This window comes from Xenopus tropicalis, chromosome 7 (assembly GCF_000004195.4).
Source record: "Xenopus tropicalis strain Nigerian chromosome 7, UCB_Xtro_10.0, whole genome shotgun sequence".
Classification (NCBI taxonomy): Eukaryota; Metazoa; Chordata; class Amphibia; order Anura; family Pipidae; genus Xenopus; species Xenopus tropicalis.
Window position 1 is genome coordinate 108,449,972 of NC_030683.2, and position 8,725 is coordinate 108,458,696.

The window sequence follows — 8,725 nt, forward strand, 5'->3', positions numbered from 1 at the left end:
TGAATATTGACATCAGAAAATCCGATACAATCCCACACTGGCCGTGTTTTTATTTTCATTGACCACAAGAGTTTCAGATATCACAATTACTTGTACATTTATATAATCTCGGCCATAAGGCCAGAAAGCACTGCTATTTTTGAACAGAGAGGAAGTTATTATAATCACATTAACTAGAAAAGCTTTAGCAAGCGCAAATAGTGGCTACAACTTTTCGGAAGGAGCATAAATCAGCTTTTTATGAAACAATACTACTTTAAATAACATTAATCATGGCACCAATAAGGGGAGGTCTATTATGAGCTGATTGTGTACAAATATTTCTTTCCACTATCAGTGTTTCATATACAATAACATATATATTGTAATCAGGGTGAATTCTCAAATTGGTCAGTATGTAATGGAATTGAGTGCTCCCTCATCTGCCCCTGCAGGATCATGTGTTATCTCTACTAATATAAAGATCCTGCAGAGGGTTTTGTGATACTAATACATACAGTACTAGCATTCTGACCTGGGCTGAACTTGAAGTTTGCTCATACAGTATTAGTACAGGCACTCCCGGAATTACAATGAAATGCTAAAGAGGAGAGTGGGGAGTGTACCAAATTGTTGGTTATGCACCATATTTAAGATATTGATGTTTTTGTGTGGTGTGCCATGGCCAGGAATGAAAAATTACCAATTTAAAAAAATGCTTGTGATTCTGTAGTCACGTGCACAAGAAGACTCACAAGACCAGTAGACTCTAGCTAAGATAATTACTGAGTACTTTGGGTTACAGACAACCTTGCCTGGCCATTAGTTCATAAACTACACCCAGCTCATAACAAGGCATTCATTTGGGCCCCCTTAGCTTGTAACAGGCTATATAGAAACATTGGGGTAACAGTCACCCTGCTATAGTTCCCGGGGTACCCAGGGCACAAATAAGCACTCACCCCTAATCACCCCCCCAACTGGCCTTCAGGCTGGGCCCCCTTAGCTCATAACAGGGTTACAGATATATAGGAACATTGGGGTAACAGTCACCCTGCTATAGTTCCAGGGGTACCCAGGGCACAAATAAGCACTCACCCCAAATCTCCCCCTAACTGGCCTTCAGGCTGGGCCCCCTTAGCTCATAACAAGGTTACAGATATATAGAAACATTGGGGTACAGTCACCCTGCTATAGTTCCAGGGGTACCCAGGGCAGTAAGTACTCACTTCAACCCTCACCCTAACAAATTAAAAGGCCAAATTAAATTCAGGACCCAAGGACTGCAAGGCAGAGGGGGTAACCACTGAGTCACAGTGCTGCCCCTTTATAGCAAACACAAAGGTGTATACATTAGCAAAACCAATCTTTTTACAGTCTAGTAATGCAAAGTAACCATTGTTCTATTTACTGTTATGAGTCTATGGTTATAAAAGTCATTTATTGCAAAACATAAAGTTGCGACTGATATTTGTATCCAGTAGCAATTACAGTTACAAATATCTTTTGTAGCATTGCTCATTTTTAATGAGTGCTTATTGCTGCTTATAATCATTATTTCTTTATTTATGCTTGCGATTCCCCTTTAAATTCCCTTATGCAAACCGTACATTTTGCATATCATAAAGACAGAAAGGGAACTAAGACATGAAAACAGAGAAACAACAGCTTAGGTCACGTGACTTCAGTCAATTAATCAGTCAGATTACAGGCAGTGGGTAGAGAAAAAATGGTGTTATGACAGCCCCCCAAGATCTTATTCAGGCCTGGAAACCACGTGCCATGTTTGGTTGATTAAATCAGCATTTTAAATTGATTTATATTGTTTATAAAAAGATATGACCACTTTTTCTCTTCCTTCTTCTCACCATACGTTTCTGGTTGTCTGTAAAACAGAAGTCAAGATATAATCATTGCTCTTTATCTAAATCACTAATTATTGTTTTATAGACTAAGGATATGGGGCTACAAAGCAATAGTTTAACCATATGCCTTTGTTATCCCTTATCCCATATGAGTGGAGGAAAGCAGACAGGGCCCTACACTGCTTTACATTTGCAGTTAGAGAGGTGGCTATAAAAGTACGGGTGAGGGGAGATCCCACGGTTTAAACCTCAGCTACTGTTGGTTACTAATCTCACTGCTTAAGCCTTTCCATCAGCAATTCACTTTATTGCTGGCAGGAAGGCATTTGGGGGAGATTAGTCATCCACAGTAGGTGAGATTTAACTGTGGGCAGCTAAGTTCCTGTGTGCCATTGCCCTAACTGGTAGAGGGAGGACCCCCCTTCTGTACCAAGGCTACTGACCAGTAGAGCACTGTCACAACGCGACTCCCTTTTTCTGCTCGAGGTGCTGGAGAAAGAGTTTGATGCAGGGGACCTGTAATTTGTACAGTACAGGTATGGGACCCATTACTCAGAATGCTCAGGACCTGGGGTTTTCCGGATAAGGGATCTTTTCTGTAATTCGGATCTCCTACCTAAAGTCTGCTAAAAATATTATTTAAACAGTAATTAAACCCAATAGGATTGTTTTGCCTCCAATATGGATTAATTATATCTTAGTTGGGATCAAGTACAAGGTTCTGTTTTATAATTACAGAGAAAAAGGAATTGATAATTAGATTGATTAAAATGGAGTCTATGGGAGATGGCCTTTCCGTAATTCGGAACTTTTTGGATAATGGGTTTCCGGATACCTGTATAACTAAAGGTGGCCATACACGGACCGATTTTTTACTTACAAATGACCGATTCCCGAACGATCCGATGCTATCGTTAAGTTATCGTATAGTTGGTGGTGTACGAACGATCGTCGGCCCACTAAACGAGCCGACATTATCGTCCCCAAAATCGATCGGCCAGGTTTAAAAATTTTGGTCGTTTAACGATAAAATCTGCCAGTTGGTGTGAGTGTCAGACATTTGTCTTTCAACGATTGTTCTCTGCGCATGTCACGATTGCCAGCAACGACATCGATCGTACGTAGATGTACGATCGTAGGTATTTTACGATAATGATGCGACAAAATCTTTCCCGAATTATCGTTGCCCGTGGATGGCATATCGTATGGGAACTCGATCGCCATACGATCGTTTGTCGATATAATCGTTCATCGCACAACGAGCGAAATCGCCTCGTGTATGGCCACCTTTATGCAGAAGGAATTAGGCACCTTAATCAGAAAGACTTTTTGAACCCACAGTAAATTGGAATAAGGTACTTTTTGTGTACAACAGGGGGGAGGCAAATGTGAAGGAACAGTCTCACCAGTGAATAGATACCCCAGAGAATTGGATCCTCTCCAGCAAGTAAAAATGTGCCTAACAAAAAATAGTCCCAACATTCAGGGGGGTGTCACCAGGGGACTCCACACTTCTCAGTGGAGCAAAATGCTGCTTTTGCTAAGCTAGTTGGTCGATCTCACAATCTTATATGAGCTATGCCAAGAGCTGTCTTCTCCTACCATTACCTTGTTCAAAGGGTGATCCCTAATTTCTCTAAGGTTGTTGGCCACCTAAGGAACAAAGCTAGAAACTGGGGCCTTATGCTCAAGGCCCCCAGCACATCCAGTCCTGGTATTAGGGGGAGACCAAAGAGGATGAGCCAAGGACTGGCATTAATCACACTACCCCTGGGCCAGTCGGGAAACCTCCTTCCCATAGGGCATAGGCTACAGACTGGGGACTTTTGAGTTGCAGGGGAATTAACTCTTTGTTTCTCTATATTATATATTTAAAACTAAAGTCAATCTATATACTTTAGATTGATTTTTTTGGGGGGGCCGAGAAATCTTTTTTGCAGGTCTAATAACTGACAGTAATCAATGAGATATTTGCTTCCAAAAAAGCAGATCAAAAACTAGAACTGCTGACTGGTTGCTATAGGATACTAGACCTGCAACAACTATTAAATTACTTTTAGTTATTATTAACTCCACAGTAAGCACCACAGATACTCTATACATCTGTATAGCCTGGTTTTCTTCATTTGTACATGCTATTCTCTTGATATGGATGGTGCAACACAAACTTGGTTGACAACAAAGTGTGTAACATCCGTAAGGGCCCGGCACTTCTCTAAATGTTGCAAAATAGTAACATAGTAACATAGTAAGTTGGGTTGAAAAAAGACATATGAAAAATTCCTTCCTGATTTCAAGATGGCAATCGGACCCGTCCCTGGATCAACTTGTACTAAGAGCTATCTCCCATAACCCTGTATTCCCTCACTTGTACTGAGAGCTATCTCCCATAACCCCGTATTCCCTCACTTGTACTGAGAGCTATCTCCCCTACCCCTGTATTCCCTCACTTGTACTGAGAGCTATCTCCCCTACCCCTGTATTCCCTCACTTGTACTGAGAGCTATCTCCCATAACCCTGTATTCCCTCACTTGTACTGAGAGCTATCTCCCATAACCCTGTATTCCCTCACTTGTACTGAGAGCTATCTCCCATAACCCTGTATTCCCTCACTTGTACTGAGAGCTATCTCCCCTACCCCTGTATTCCCTCACTTGTACTGAGAGCTATCTCCCATAACCCTGTATTCCCTCACTTGTACTAAGAGCTATCCCCCATACCCCTGTATTCCCTCACTTGTACTGAGAGCTATCTCCCCTACCCCTGTATTCCCTCACTTGTACTGAGAGCTATCTCCCATAACCCTGTATTCCCTCACTTGTACTGAGAGCTATCCCCCTACCCCTGTATTCCCTCACTTGTACTGAGAGCTATCTCCCCTACCCCTGTATTCCCTCGCTTGTACTGAGAGCTATCTCCCATACCCCTGTATTCCCTCACTTGTACTGAGAGCTATCTCCCATACCCCTGTATTCCCTCACTTGTACTGAGAGCTATCTCCCCTACCCCTGTATTCCCTCACTTGTACTGAGAGCTATCTCCCATACCCCTGTATTCCCTCACTTGTACTGAGAGCTATCTCCCATACCCCTGTATTCCCTCACTTGTACTGAGAGCTATCCCCCCTACCCCTGTATTCCCTCACTTGTACTGAGAGCTATCTCCCTACCCCTGTATTCCCTCACTTGTACTGAGAGCTATCTCCCCTACCCCTGTATTCCCTCACTTGTACTGAGAGCTATCTCCCATACCCCTGTATTCCCTCACTTGTACTGAGAGCTATCTCCCCTACCCCTGTATTCCCTCACTTGTACTGAGAGCTATCTCCCCTACCCCTGTATTCCCTCACTTGTACTGAGAGCTATCTCCCATAACCCTGTATTCCCTCACTTGTACTGAGAGCTATCTCCCTACCCCTGTATTCCCTCACTTGTACTGAGAGCTATCTCCCCTACCCCTGTATTCCCTCACTTGTACTGAGAGCTATCTCCCATAACCCTGTATTCCCTCACTTGTACTGAGAGCTATCTCCCATAACCCTGTATTCCCTCACTTGTACTGAGAGCTATCTCCCCTACCCCTGTATTCCCTCACTTGTACTGAGAGCTATCCCCCTACCCCTGTATTCCCTCACTTGTACTGAGAGCTATCTCCCATACCCCTGTATTCCCTCACTTGTACTGAGAGCTATCTCCCATACCCCTGTATTCCCTCACTTGTACTGAGAGCTATCCCCCATACCCCTGTATTCCCTCACTTGTACTGAGAGCTATCTCCCCTACCCCTGTATTCCCTCACTTGTACTGAGAGCTATCTCCCATACCCCTGTATTCCCTCACTTGTACCGAGAGCTATCTCCCCTACCCCTGTATTCCCTCACTTGTACTGAGAGCTATCTCCCCTACCCCTGTATTCCCTCACTTGTACTGAGAGCTATCTCCCCTACCCCTGTATTCCCTCACTTGTACTGAGAGCTATCTCCCCTACCCCTGTATTCCCTCACTTGTACTGAGAGCTATCTCCCCTACCCCTGTATTCCCTCACTTGTACTGAGAGCTATCTCCCATACCCCTGTATTCCCTCACTTGTACTGAGAGCTATCTCCCATAACCCTGTATTCCCTCACTTGTACTGAGAGCTATCCCCCATACACCTGTATTCCCTCACTTGTACTGAGAGCTATTTCCCAAACCCCTGTATTCCCTCACTTGTACTGAGAGCTATCTCCCCTACCCCTGTATTCCCTCACTTGTACTGAGAGCTATCTCCCATACCCCTGTATTCCCTCACTTGTACTGAGAGCTATCTCCCATAATCCTGTATTCCCTCACTTGTACTGAGAGCTATCTCCCCTACCCCTGTATTCCCTCACTTGTACTGAGAGCTATCCCCCATACCCCTGTATTCCCTCACTTGTACTGAGAGCTATCTCCCCTACCCCTGTATTCCCTCACTTGTACTGAGAGCTATCCCCCATACCCCTGTATTCCCTCACTTGTACTGAGAGCTATCTCCCCTACCCCTGTATTCCCTCACTTGTACTGAGAGCTATCTCCCATACCCCTGTATTCCCTCACTTGTACTGAGAGCTATCTCCCATACCTCTGTATTCCCTCACTTGTACTGAGAGCTATCTCCCCTACCCCTGTATTCCCTCACTTGTACTGAGAGCTATCTCCCATACCCCTGTATTCCCTCACTTGTACTGAGAGCTATCTCCCATACCCCTGTATTCCCTCACTTGTACTGAGAGCTATCTCCCCTACCCCTGTATTCCCTCACTTGTACTGAGAGCTATCTCCCATACCCCTGTATTCCCTCACTTGTACTGAGAGCTATCTCCCATACCCCTGTATTCCCTCACTTGTACTGAGAGCTATCCCCCATACCCCTGTATTCCCTCACTTGTACTGAGAGCTATCTCCCATACCCCTGTATTCCCTCACTTGTACTGAGAGCTATCTCCCATACCCCTGTATTCCCTCACTTGTACTGAGAGCTATCTCCCCTACCCCTGTATTCCCTCACTTGTACTGAGAGCTATCTCCCCTACCCCTGTATTCCCTCACTTGTACTGAGAGCTATCTCCCCTACCCCTATATAGATTGTAAGCTGTACGGGGCAGGGACCTCCTTCCTCTTGTGACCTTGACTCTTAACTTATTGCTGCTGTATTTATCTGTATTTATTATTATACTTTATATTTATCTATTATCTTATTAACACCCTGTTTGTATTAATGTATTCTACTGTACAGCGCTGCGTACATAAGTAGCGCTTTATAAATAAAGATATACATATACATACCCCTGTATTCCCTCACTTGTACTGAGAGCTATCTTCCATAACCCTGTATTCCCTCACTTGTACTGAGAGCTATCTCCCATACCCCTGTATTCCCTCACTTGTACTGAGAGCTATCTCTCATACCCCTGTATTCCCTCACTTGTACTGAGAGCTATCTTCCATAACCCTGTATTCCCTCACTTGTACTGAGAGCTATCTCCCATAACCCTGTATTCCCTCACTTGTACTGAGAGCTATCTCCCATAACCCTGTATTCCCTCACTTGTACTGAGAGCTATCTCCCCTACCCCTGTATTCCCTCACTTGTACTGAGAGCTATCTCCCATAACCCTGTATTCCCTCACTTGTACTGAGAGCTATCTCCCCTACCCCTATATTCCCTCACTTGTACTGAGAGCTATCCCCCCTACCCCTGTATTCCCTCACTTGTACTGAGAGCTATCTTCCATAACCCTGTATTCCCTCACTTGTACTGAGAGCTATCTCCCCTACCCCTGTATTCCCTCACTTGTACTGAGAGCTATCTCCCCTACCCCTGTATTCCCTCACTTGTACTGAGAGCTATCTCCCCTACCCCTGTATTCCCTCACTTGTACTGAGAGCTATCACCCCTACCCCTGTATTCCCTCACTTGTACTGAGAGCTATCTCCCATACCCCTGTATTCCCTCACTTGTACTGAGAGCTATCTCCCCTACCCCTGTATTCCCTCACTTGTACTGAGAGCTATCTCCCCTACCCCTGTATTCCCTCACTTGTACTGAGAGCTATCTCCCCTACCCCTGTATTCCCTCACTTGTACTGAGAGCTATCTCCCCTACCCCTGTATTCCCTCACTTGTACTGAGAGCTATCTCCCATAACCCTGTATTCCCTCACTTGCTAAGAATCCATCCAGCCCCTTCTTAAAGCTATATAATGTATCAGCCAGCACGACTGATTCAGGGAGGGAATTCCAGAACTTCACAGCTCTCACAGTAAAAAATCCTTTCCGAATATTTAAATGGAACCTCCCTTCTTCTAAACGGAGTGGGTGCCCTCGTGTCCGTTGGAAGGACCTACTGGTAAATAAAGCATTAGAAAGGTTATTATATGATCCCTTTATATATTTATACATAGTTATCATGTCACCTCTTAAGCGCCTCTTCTCCAGCATAAACAGACCCAACTTGGCCAGTCTTCCTTCATAACTGAGACTTTCCATACCCTTTACCAGCTTAGTTGCCCTTCTCTGGACCCTCTCTAACTCAATAATGTCCCGTTTGAGCACCGTAGACCAAAACTGAACAGAATATTCTAGATGGGGCCTTACCAGCGCTCTGTAAAGGGGAAGAATAACCCCCTCCTCCCATGAATCTATACCCCTTTTAATACAGCTCAAAACCTTGTTTGCCCTTGCAGCTGCTGCCTGGCATTGCTTGCTACAGCCAAGTTTATTATCTACAAGGACTCCAAGGTCCTTCTCCATTATGGATTTGCCTAGTGCAGTCCCATTAAGGGTATAAGTGGCTGCATATTTTTACATCCCTGGTGCATGACCTTACATTTATCCACATTAAATCTCATCTGCCACTTA